The sequence below is a fragment of the Triturus cristatus genome, chromosome 10 (assembly GCF_964204655.1).
Source record: "Triturus cristatus chromosome 10, aTriCri1.1, whole genome shotgun sequence".
Classification (NCBI taxonomy): Eukaryota; Metazoa; Chordata; class Amphibia; order Caudata; family Salamandridae; genus Triturus; species Triturus cristatus.
Genome location: NC_140593.1, coordinates 273,052,860 through 273,066,170, shown reverse-complemented (window position 1 = coordinate 273,066,170; position 13,311 = coordinate 273,052,860). Strand labels below are relative to the sequence as shown.

Below are 13,311 nucleotides of genomic sequence, written 5' to 3'. Positions count from 1 at the left end.
GGCACACTCTGGCAATGTGACCAAAGGCACCGCAGTGAAAACACTGTGGTCCCGGGGGGGGGGGGGGGGGGGGGGGGGGGGGGGGGGGGTTATACTTTTGCAGTACTACCGAGGGCAAAGAGGTGTGTCCTCTAGGTTGACCAAGGGTTTCTGCTAACTTGCCTATCCCACTTATCGGAGGGATGGACGGAAACAGAAGCGAGGAGGCCGTTAATGGGTTAATAGTGGTTGTTTTTATTCTTCACACATACAAGTTCGTTATGAGAGAAATCTCTATATATACATAGTGTTGTCCGGAAGGTTTAGTAGAACGTTTCTTCACACTCCTCATTTTCTTTCTTCCTTTTAGATGCTCCCCTGCAGGAGGATGGGATCCCGGGAGGCTTTGAGGGATGGAACAACACAACAAAAGGAATCAGTAAGTATTTTTGACAATAGGGGGGGGGGGGGGGTGGTATTCTTCCACCACACCCAGGTGAAATAAAGTAATGCCGAAGGAAAAAAATTAATAAATAAGGTGCGCTTTGACTATAGGGCTTTTGCTGAGTGCTCCCTGGTTTAATTGTGTCTTGGGCGTGCCGGTCGGGGAAACTATTCCCTAAAAAGGGGTAGGGTAGTGCTGAGTAGTGAGGCAGCACGTACCGCCTCAAGCCGCAACCCTCCTGGGTTGCGGCGACTCCTGCGCGTCTCCCAGGGTCCACCACTCTTCCCACCACACGTCCGGGTCTTCTTGGATCTCATCACCTTCCGTCGCCTCAGCCCTGGTATCCGCGTTCTGCAGGGGGTCGCCTTCTCGACCAGTCCCGTTCTTTGAGTCGGTTTCACAGGAGCCCTCCTTCGCGTCCTCATCCCCGTCAGTCTCCGCTTTCATGTTTCCCGCGACGTCGCTTCTCACTGTCTTCGGCTCCTTTTTGTCTCCCCTCAGGACTCCGGATTGGACTTCCTTGCTCACGTGCCAGCTTCGGATTGGCTCCGATCCCTGAAACACCGTAGCTCCACCCTGGGAAGGGGAAGGACAGTCCACTGTTTGCCTATGGATTGTTATGGGCTCTTCTCCACATCCACGACACATGGGAACCAAGGTGAGTTGTTCATTGGCCCCTCAAGGTTTCGGGAGGGGGGGGAGGGGGGGTTAACTGGGGAACTTTCTCACAGGATCTCTTTTGTATAAAAGTTGTGTGAATGGTAGCGAAAATGGTTCGGTGGTGAAACTTTGGTCTTATATCACCTAGTAAGGGTAACACTGAAGGAGTAACAGGTTCTCTTGAGCTTGAATGAAGGGTAAACAGAGGTTTTTACTTGCAGTGGAAGAGGAGCAATTCTGAGTCTCCAGAACAAGTCAGAACTCTATCCTTAAAGAAGAGTAAAAGAAATACTTTTTTCGTATTACCTTGTGAAGGGAGGATCAGTTGCTGGAGTTGCACGGACGTCACAGAGAGCCGCGCTGGGATAGGTTGAAACAGCGGGCGTGTGACTGACGCAAATTGCAAAGGAGGGGTCAGTAGTAAGGAGCAGAACTGACGACATCGTAAATACCACGCTGGCATTGGTCAGACCACGAGCGTGAGCTGGAATCTGATTAGATGACTGAATAGAAGCTGTTTTAGGATTGGTTGATGAAATCTTGCATGTTCTATTCTGATTTGCCTTTTGAAGTGAGTCGCCCCAACAGAAAAGCTTGACGGTTTGCGGATTATTGTTTCCTATATTGAGTATCTAGAATGTATGGTGAAAAGAAAAAAAATTCATTAATAAAGAAAATTAAGAATTTTCTAAGAAAGATAAGCCTGTGTTGACTAGAGAAGGAATTCCTATTCCGCCACCAAAGACGCCTGCTTCATTTATGATGATGGAGAGAAGATATCATATGTGTGTATGGATGGAGAATGGGATGTAATACACAAAGAGTGATGGTGTTTTAGCTTTCCTGAACATGGTACGTTTAATGGGAGAATTCTTCAGAATTTGAGAATGCGAATTAATGATTTAGATCCAAGACCTTGCCTAATGCAGTATGAGGCTTTAGAAGAATGGGAGACTGAGGCATGTGAACAAGAGAAAAACAGGAGTGGAAGATATAAGGGACATTTTCCCCGATATTTACGTGAGGGTCAGATGAAGCAATGGAGAAGAGCAATGGTATCAGAAGGTTTGTATCCAGTGTTAATGGCTGAGGAACAGTCAGGGGGGGGGGGGGGGGGGGGAAGTACAAAGAAAACACAAAACACTTGAAAGTGACAGGACATGGTGAATCAGATGATGAAGTGTTAGAGGACATTTTAACTAAAAATCCTCCACCGTATCAGGAAGGACCCAGTAGTCACCACGAGTGCACCAGTCATGGAAACACCCTTAATTCCACAAATTTAGCATGATACATCAGTTAGTAGGGTACTTCAAGATAAGGAAAAAGAAGCATTGAATAAAAATAGTGAGGAATACAGGAAATAGGCCAAATAAATGTAAACCCTGAAGCATTGACAATACCAGTAACTATAGGTCATGTTGTTCCTTTGTATGGAGACAAAATAAATTGCCCAAAACCACAAGCTGCAACGACTCCTTTAAATAATCCTAGAAAAGAAATTGCAATAACTGACGACCAAGCCAGTTAGTGCGATTCAGTGATTTCATTAATGGATCTATCGATAAGAGAATTAGTAATTGAAACCCCAAAAAGAGTTACACCCAGCAGTTCAAAAGAAGGAAGGTCTGTGGTATCCACAGGAACCAGAAGTTCAACAGCAGTAACTACAGAAGATCTGGAGAGATGGGCACAGGTAATAGAAAAACAAGGCTCACCACCAAAGATTTTGGATATTTACAAATTAAAAGTAGAATTGGAAGAGATGATAGCTGGAAATGTGGGAATAGAAAGATTGAACACTTACAATGAGGAAGAGTTGTTGTTTATATGTAGAAGTAGAATCAGAAATGAGAGATTGTTTCATGAGAAATTGACAGAACTAGCCTCTGAGATGGGAATAGATATAGGTAGATCAAAAGTGCTACAGAAACCATATTAAGTGGAGTTTACTGACAAAGATTTAGAAAATATTAATGTGTCCGGTAAGAAGTCACAGTTAAAGGAGTGGATGAATATCTTGAAAAAAATGGGGAGACATTGACAAGTGGAGGATAAGGTGGACAAGGAAGAAGCACAGGCGAAAGAAGCGTCAAAAGCATATTTGATAAAAGAATCAGGAAAGGTAGAAAGGTTAGGTCCTATGAGAGAGGTACCTGGTGGTGCATATGTTCATGCCCCATGGAGTCGACAAGATATTTTGTCATTTACAAATGATTTCCCTAGATTGAGAGAGAAACCAGTTGAATGGTACAAACAGGTTGATAGGTTTGTGAAGGTTTCGAAAGTTCTGTTGAAAGACCTGGACGGTCTGTGTGATATAGTTGTACCTGCTGATTTATGGAAAGAATGTAAGATTACAGTTGACTGGCCAAGTGTGGAGTATCCAAGAGATTCGAAAACAGGAGCACCCTCAGGTGATGTGATGAAAAAATACCACCAAGTAATTACTTTCTTGAAAGGGGAAATCCCTCCCAAAGAAACAGATTGGGTAAAGATAGATAGAACAACCCAAGAACCGAATGAATCTGTTCATGCGTACTATGAGCGACTGCTACAGGTGTACAAACTGTATAGTGGCTTAGAGAATATTGGAGATAAGGATATGGGACAGTTTGTGTATCAGTTTGTGTACGGTCTGAAACCAGAGATTAGTCAGATGATTCAACACCACATGTTGTGTTGGCAGGGAAAATCCATAGATGACATTCTGAAATACGCAAAGTATTGTGGGGATGATATTGAGGCAAGACATAGAAAGTTAAAGGAGAAAATTATGTGGGTACAAGTGAAATTGACAGAACAACAGGAACTTAAGTTGAATAGTCAGACTGATGGTCAGATGAAAGAACAGAACCAGAGTGATCATGTGGCAAATGGTGGTAAATCAAGAGGAAGAATGAATAGAGAGGAGGCAAAGAAGAAGTTTCCTTGTCATGGGTGTGAAAAACTTGGACATTGGGAAAACGAGTGTAAGAATATTCAGAATAATAATGTGCCAAACCAAAATTTGAATCCAGACACAGAATGAGGTGCTTATAAATAAGCCGCAGACAGGTAGTTAGTCAATAGTGACAGGTGCCACCTGCCCCTATGCAAAATTTTGTGAATCAGCAAAAATAAAGTGCGGACGCCGGATTTCAAGGAGGAGGTGGTAAGAAAAATTCTGCGATTTCACAATACCTTTTACAGAGTAATGATGATGAAGTTAGTCAAATGCAATGACGGTGCCTGAGGGGGGAGGAAGAGGAGTGCGTACTTGGCACATCCTTGCCGGTAGATCAGTCCGGTCCATTTATTGATGGGAGAGTGGAAGGCAATGATATCACTTTTCTGTTGGATACTGGTGCTACCCGTTCTACTGTGAGAACAGCAGACATTCAAAACCTGCCCCTCTCGGGAGTCTCAAATCAACAGATTAGAACCCCAATGACAGAACCAATGGAAGCGCACATCGGAAATTTTAAAGACATGCATAGATTTGTGGTTTGTGATTCTGGTCCAATAACTCTATTAGGAAGAGATCTGTTGTGTAAAATGAATTGCGCAATTTATTGCACACCGGATGGTGTTGTTTTTCAAACCCCTGATGAAGACATTGTATATAAGATAATGCTTGCAAAACAAGGCACAGAGGTAGATGAAATGTATTCTTTAATGACAATAGAGGATTTACCTGAAGAACTGAAAACAACTGTGAATCCAGAAGTATGGTATTTCACTGGAAAAGAAAAGGGGCTAATGGTGAATGTAGACCCAGTGAAAGTGCCCATGAAAGAAGGTGCAGTTTATCCCAACACCAGACAATACAAAATGAGTCCAGAAGTGAAATCTGGAGTGGCTTCAGAAATTGACCGGATGATTAAACAGGGCATTTTGAAAGAAATAAGGAGTAGTCCTTGTAATTCGCCTATAATAAGACTTAAAGAGTCTAGTGGAAAATATAGAATAGTGCAGGATTTTAAATTATTAAAATTGTAGTGCCTTGTTGTCCTGTGGTGCCAAATCCAGCAGTGATTCTTTATTAGATACCAAGGAATTCAGGCTGGTTTACAGTAATTGATTTGTGCCAAGCCTTTTTCTCTATTCCTTCACATCCAGACAGCCATTTAAATTTGAAGATAGTATCTTGGCATGGTGCAGAGTTCCTCAAGGGCATACAGAAAGTCCCTCAATTTTTAATCAAATACTTAAAGAGTGTCTAGAGAAGTTAGTTATGCCCAGAAATTCAGTCCTGGTACAGTATATCGATGACTTACTTGTGGCATCAAAATCTCGAGAAGACTGTGTTACTGATTCAACTACGTTGCTAAACCATTTGGCTGACTGAGGACACAAAGCGTCTCCAGAGAAATTGCAATTTTGTCGAACAGGAGTAAAATACCTGGGTCACAAAATAGAAAGAGGAGTGAGAAAAGTGACCCCTGAGAGAATTAAAATAATCAAGCAAATGCAGTTACCGCAGACACAAAGAGAGATAAGAATGTTTCTCGGAGTGGTTGGGTACTGTCGGCAGTGGATTGTAGGATTTTCTTTGTTGGCAAATCTATTGATTCAGATGACAAGAAAAAGAGTGAAGGATCCCATTGTCTGGAATGATGAAAGTGTGGAAGCATTTGTGAAATTGCAAAATTGTCTGTGCAAGGCCCCTGCTTTGGGAATGCCTGATTATACAAAAGAATTTGCACTTGTTTGTTGTGAGAGTGAGAGTTGTGCGCTTTCAGTCTTGACCCAAAGACATGGATTAAGTCGACGTCCAGTGGCATATTTTTCTGCTACTTTGGATCCTGTGGCTTCAGCTTTACCAGGCTGCTTAAAGCTGTAGCTGCTACTTGTATGAGTCTGGAGCAAAGTGAGTCAATTGTGATGGGACATCCAGTTAAAGTTTATGTCCCACACTCAGTCGAGATTCTCTTAACAAGAACTTGAACACAGCACCTTACCCCTAGTCGGATGACTAAGTCTGAAAGAGTAATTCTTAGAGCAGAAAATGTGACAGTGATTAGGTGTACAATGGTAAACCCTGCTACACTATTGCCAGATCCACTTTGTGCAGAAGTGAAAGATGAAGTGGATCACGATTGCTTGGATGTAACTGAGATGTGTACTAAGCCCTGCCCTGATATACAGGAAGAGCCCCTGAAAGAGCCAGATCACAAACTATTTGTCGATGGCTTTTGTCTAAGGATTGAGGGAGGAGGACTGAGTGCAGCTTATGCTGTCTGTAAAATATCTGGGGTCATTGAAGCATCTGGTTTACCGGGAGTCAAGTCTGCACAAGTAGCCGAATTGGTGGCCTTAATAAAGGCATGCAAAATTGGGAAAAATTGGTAAATAACCATATTTACAGACAGTCAATATCGTTACAGGGTTATGCATGACTTTGGCCAGCTCTGGATGCAGAGTGGATTTCTGACTTCTTCAGGATCCCCCATACGAAATGGGAAATTTGTGAAAGAATTGTTGGAAGCGATACAATTGCCAAAAGAAATAGCAGTAGTCAAGTGTGCTGCTCGCCAGTCAGGAAATGACTATGTGGCAGCCGGTAACCGATATGCTGCCCAGATTGCTCAATATTGTGCGAGAAATAATGTGGCATTGAATAAGAAAATTGAAACAAGTGGAATCAGCTGTCAACTTATGTTGTTCTCAGCTTTAGAAACATGGGATGAGGTGAGACAGTTGCAGGATGAAGTGGCGGTAAGCAAAAAGGAAAATGGGATAAAATCAGGTTGTGAAAGGAGGGCAGAAGATGACGTATGGGTGTACCCTGATGGCAGACCAGTCATGCCAGACTGCTTACTCTCTAAAATGGCAAGAATGTATCATGGAGACACTCATTTAGGTAGGGATACTATGATGAGAATATTTAGACAAAATTGGTATAATCCAAGGTTCCGGGTAGTTGCGGAGAGTCTTTGCCAGAGATGCTTAATTTTTCAGCAAATCAATCCAGGCAGGAAGACAGTGGTCAGTTGGGGAAAATTGGAAAAGCAGAAAGACCATGCACCAGACTACAGTTCGATTCTATAGAGTTACCACCAAGCAATGGAATGAAGTACATCCTTGTCATAGTGTGTTTGTTTTCACGATGGGTGGAGGCATTTCGCACTAGGAGAATTGACAGTCTGACAGTTGCTAAACTGTTGTTTAGGGAGTTGATTCCTCGTTTTGGTTTTCCAGTAACTTTGGAATCAGATAAAGGACCTCATTTTAATAATGAAATAATTTGATTAATCTGTGAAGCATTCAAAATAGAACAAAAACTGCACTGTGCATACCACCCAGAGGCATCTGGAGTGGTAGAGTAAATGAATGGCACAATCAAGTCAAGATTGGCAAAAGTGTGTGCATCCACATCACTGAGTTGGCCAGACGCATTGCCTCTTGTATTGCTGGGGCTCTGAAGTATTCCTGACAGAAAAAAAGGATTGTTTCCCCATGAGATACTCATGGGAAGGGCAATGAGAATCATTTATACCAGGACATAAATTGCTGAATATAACTGATGATCTGGTATTAGACCATTGCAAAGGATTGGCTGACCTAGTGCGCTCTGTTCCCATTGGGCGCAGGGTCGAGACTGATTTGCATATGGCTGGGTCCAAACTGGAATGGCATGGTGAGCAAAACAATGATGGGTTTAGGCCCAGATCTCTGTTTTGGGGTGAATGTATGACATTGTTCTGCGTTCTGTCTATCAATTGTTCTTTTTGGATTTATAACTGATGATCTGGTATTAGACTATTGCAAAGGATTGGCTGACCTAGTGCGTTCTGTCTCTCACCAGGTTGCAGAAGACACAGTTGCCAGGCAGCCAGCTCAGGCGCATGATTTGAATCCTGGAGACTGGGTGGTAGTGAAGAAGCACACCAGAAAGTCGTGCCTAGCACCCAGGTGTGATCATCCACATGAAGTCATACTGGTCAATACAATAGCAGTGAAGTGTGCAGGTTTGCCCAATTGGATGCATACAAGTCACACAAAAAGGGTTCCAGGCCCCACTGTGAAGAGACCACAACTGACTGAAACAGGTGAGATTGCTGAAGATTGTCAAGTTGAAGAATCTAGAGTGACAGATTCTGAAGTGACTGACAAAGAACAACCGAGCACAAGTCAGGAGGGCTGGATACCAGTGGTGGACATACCTGAGGTGGTTATTCAAACAAGAAGCAGATCCAGATTAGAAAGACAAGAAACTAGTGAGGACCAGATAGGTGTAGAAAAACACGCTCAAGAAAAAGTGAATAAAGCTACTCGAGACCCTGAGCAGGACCAGACAGGGAAAAAAGAACATACTCAGGAAAGCAGATTCAACAAAAGGCCTGAGCAGGGTCAGACAGGAATAGAAGAACACGTTCAGGCAGTAGGAGAACAAATTGTAGTTAGATTCGAACAGGAACAGTTAGGAGAAGAAGAACAAGTTCAGGAAGAAGAAGATCAATTTGAAATAAGACCCGAACAGGAATAGATAGAGGAAGAAGAACAAGTTCAGGCAGATGAAGCCACAATAATAAGAACTGAACAAGAACAGATAGGGAGTGACTCTGAAGCAGAGGAAGAACAGATTGTGCCACAACATAAAAATAAAAGAGCTCTTGAGAAAGACAAATAAGGTGAAAGTTAAAAGGGTCAGAAAAGGCGATAACTGGCCAGGTGGAGTCAAAAGGTTAAAATACCATTTGAGAAAAACAAGTGAAAAACCTGAACAAGTGAATGAAGTTACTAGTCAAACTCAGTCAACACAGTCAATTGTGAAAAACATGAACCCTCTCCGCTGGAAGATAGATTGTTGGACGGGCACCTGCCTGAGAAAACCGTATCACTGACTTATAAAAAAAACTAATCAACACTATGGCAGACCCACTGGGCCGCTACGTGAGAAATGGGCGAGGGATGGTATCGAGTTGGACGACGAGGACTGGCAAGAAGCGGTGTCCTCACCAAGAGTAATAGCAATTTCAGCCAGACTTCAACTAGTTCAACTCAAAATTCTCCACAGGGTATATATCACAGGGCCTAGTCTGGTACGTATGGGCAGGGCTGACAGAGGAGATTGTATGAGACAATGTGGCCAGGAAGGAACATTTCTTCACATCCTCTGGGAAGGTGAGTACATACAGGCATACTGGTGCAATGTTCACACAGTACTAAGCGAAGTGCTCTCTATTGTCACACTAGGGCTTATGCTGGCAAAGAGGAACATTGCACAACTGTGGGGGGCGGGGCAGCCACCAGCAGGGGAGGCCTGGAAGGAAGACCTTGATCGGTGTATGTATAGAGAAAAGACAGACAGTTTATACTGCCCGAGGATGCCCCAGGAAGTGGTTTAAATATAGGACACCTGGAACTCCTATCGTGGCCATATCTGCAACCCCCTGCTTAACATTGACACAGACGATCCCTCCACCCCATAGTCTATACCCATGACGCTCAGGCATAAAAAGGTGTTAAATGTGTTAAAAGTTGAATGTGATGCGAGTGATTCCTCTGTATTATATGTCAGATGTCGATGAATGTTTAATAAAAAAAAATGTATACAATTTTTTTTTGGGGAAAAACATTCCAAGAAGTCCAAGACTGAGAATCTTGAACAAGAAGTTCAAGGGTCCTGAGTGGATCTACCTGATATTAGAAGAATTTGAAAATTTGGATTTGAATGAAGAGACAGATGAAGAAGACGTAAATGCTGAACAGATTGATGAAGGGGAAGTGAGGCCTCCTTGAAGTACCAAAGCTTTGAATACACAAGTAAAGAAAAGAAGAGGAATCTTCTTAGACTAAAATGGCTAAAGACAGGGTTGCTGAAAGACCAAGACGAAGTTGTACTCAAAAATGCTTTAGGGATTGCATATGTAGGATTTTAATAGTAGTCACAATATGGCTATTCCTAACAGTAGCAGTTCCTTATCTCATGATAACAGACAAGAAGAATGATACAGATACTAATGAAAAGACAGCTACCATAGAAGGAAATAAAGTCGAATTAGAAGCAGCAGATGAGATAGATTTATATCACACAATAACAGATAATGATACTTCTTTAAATGTATTCACAAAGTTGTTGTTTCAGTATGTAGACACAATGGAAATTAGTGATTGTTATGTTTGTATGAAATTACCAGCTTCAGTAGCAGAAGGAGTCACATACCATCATTTACCTTGAACATATGGTATTTCATGTAGTATACTGACAAGTCTATTTTATAGAACAGGAAAACTTCAGTATTATTATTCAAACCTAGATGTAGTATTTTCAGAAATTCCTATTCGAAAGAATATGAATTCAGTACTTAGAAGTCCTGATGCACAGTTTATGGGTGAATTTTTCTTAACAATAAAGTCTATAGATATAGTAAAAGCACATAAAAATAACCTTACATGCACATTATGTGAAGAAGAGAAAGTGTTTTTGAATTTAGTTGAAGAAAGGAGACAGGATTTCCAAAGAAAAGCTGCTGAACAGAAAACCCATATACCACCATGGGCTGAGAAAGAGGGAATTTATACAGCTGGCAAAGCTCATGCTGCGATGTCCCTGGACTTCGTAAAAAACGGGGAAGACCTGCCTCCATAGATTAAAGACAGACTATAATAATTGGTTCCAGTGAATATGAACATAACTTCCTAATTTTGGGAGGTTGGGGACTAAAAGGGGGAACTGATCCAGTATTTCCTGGGGTTTACTACGTGTGTGGGAATAATGCTTACTGTAAGCTGCCTGCACGGTGGTAAGGTAGTTGCTACTTTGGGATTGTATTTCCTAAAATTTATCCCGGAAAAAGAGTCACTGGAAGCAATGAAAACACTAATGAACTAACTCGAAGAAAGAGAGCTAGTTTTTCAGAAATAATAGGTGACATATTTGGTGCATTGATACCTTCAGTGGGAGTCATTCTAAATTCACATAGAATCTGTCAATTGTCAACAGTAGTTGATCGTCTTTCGACTGACACTGCTGCGAGTTTCTTGATGATTAATACGGAAATGGTTACAATTAGGTCTATGGTTTTACAAAATCGACTTGCGCTTGATATACTATTGGCAAAGGAAGGCGGAGTCTATAAAATGTTGAAAGTGCAATATTGTTGCACTTACATACCGGATAACAGCAAAGAAATCAAAGGATACATTAAGAATATTACAAAACTTCAAGAAGAATTAAAACCACTGGAGGTTCACAGTGTATGGGAGAGACTAACAAAGAGTATTTCTTCAATAGGGACTTGGTTTACTAATCTTGGGAAAGGTATTATAGGTCAAGTAGTCTTTCCATTAGTTGGTATAATAATAGTTTTAACAGTTATGATATGGTATAAATGTTGCAGAAACAAAGGAAAAGGAAGAAAATATGAAGTAAATGGAAAAGGAAGGAAAAGAAAGAATGAAGATATTCAACTAGAAGAAATGAAAGGGAAGCTATACAAAAGAATGAAAGATTTGGAAAACAAAGATGGGAACAAGATGAAGAGGGAGGAAAAGAAGATGAGATATGCTAAAGTTGGCATCTGATTGGGATGTGTGATTTTGTGATGGCTCAAAATGCCATCAGAGAGGGGATTAATGGAGCAAGGACTCATAGAAAAGAGACTTGCTCGGAAGCAATCTTCTCGTATAACTTTCTAACATTGTATTAATTATGCATTGTGTAAAACTAATATGCACCACACAAAATTAAAGGTCAGAGAAGCATGCATATGTGTTTACTAACGTGAGTAACTCGAGCGAAGTTTTAAAATGGCTGCTAACAGGAAATCTTTAGTGCACATGCATCAACTGCATCTACGCAGTATGACGATCTGTAGCTTGGAGGGAAATTCTTGCGCATGAGCAGAAAATACTAATATGGCGGCTTGTAGGTCCACATGCCTGGCATTTGCTTTGCTGTAACTAAACCAAGCTATTATGCTAATGCGGGGAAAGCATTAATAAATAAATGGGGTTAGAGTGGAGATAGGCGATATACAGTGAAACCATTTATTCTTGAAAATAATATTGGTCTTTCTGACTTTCTTATTAGTGCGCATTTGGGCCTCTCGTGTGTGTTCAAAGTTTGTTAGATATGTGACCTCCGCGCATGCCTGTTAAATTTAAGCCGGAAGAATGACGATACTCTTGAATGCGATCCAAGGACACAAACGTTACATACCCTGGGAACAAGCACTGAAGATCTCTGGATTAATGGATGTTCATGACAATTGAGGTAGCTTTAGTTAGTTAGTCAGACGGAGATTTGCTGAATGCTGCAGAGCTCGGGATGCTGTCGGAGGAACGAGAGATGCTGATGAAGAATCGAATGCCGAACCATCTATCTTAAATAAATTAATTTGGAAGAAGATCGCGGGAGAATCTCAAGGAGGAAGAGTGTGTCAGAGAGGGGTGCTACGCAAGCGTCGGTGCTAGAGAGGTCGTCTATCCTGTCCTGAATCCTGTCCTGAAGCCTTTGTCGCCTGATCTTTCCCGGGGGACCCTTACCAGCCCTTTGGCCAGGGGGTTGGTTTTCACACCAACCTAGGTAATTATTATTTCCGTGAATGTGCAGATGTCCTTTTCTCTCTGGCCTCTCCTTTCTGAGCACAAGTCATTGCAAAGGTACCAAGTATGTGTTTGATGATTGATTAATCCAATCTTCTCTCCGATGAGTGGACTGTACTTTGAAAGTGGTTCACATGAAATTAAGTTAGATAACGATTTAAATTTTCCTGAGTCTGTGGTTAGTTCATTATAATAGAAAAAGGTAAATTCATGTCACTTCACCATCAACTAGCTCCAACTAATGGCCCATCGACCAGAGGAAAGAACTTTTTGATCAGTGAAAGGTTAGTTTAGGAATAAAGGTAACTAATCTTCATTTTAGGAAACAGATAAGACTTTGACTCCAGCGGTTATCCAACGGTGTGCGTGTGTGTTTATGGGCTCAGGTGAGTATATGGTATTGTAGTATCTGTTGTTGGTGTGCCGCTGGATCACTGTCACAGACTCTAATCCTTGTATACTTATATATGCTGACTTTCATCAATATACACTAGCTCAAGATAGGTTTTAAGCTCACTTCAGGCACTTTATTCCTCCTATTGCGTCTTGTATTCACCAATCTTCCTTTGTGTACCCTTCGATCAGGCACTAAATCGTTTTATGATTTTAATACTTGCGCAATGTATAATAATGTATCGACTGGCCTCATTCTCTAAGTCTGTTATTTCTTCTACTACCTTTCCAATTTTTTG

The 13,311-nt window shown here is 41.6% G+C and overlaps 1 protein-coding gene across 2 annotated transcripts in view; it reads right to left on the bottom strand.

Moving 5' to 3' along the window:
• Positions 1-13,311, bottom strand: part of PEX1 (peroxisomal biogenesis factor 1) — an 831,513-nt gene that overhangs the window by 817,408 nt on the left and 794 nt on the right. The window lies entirely within an intron of this gene.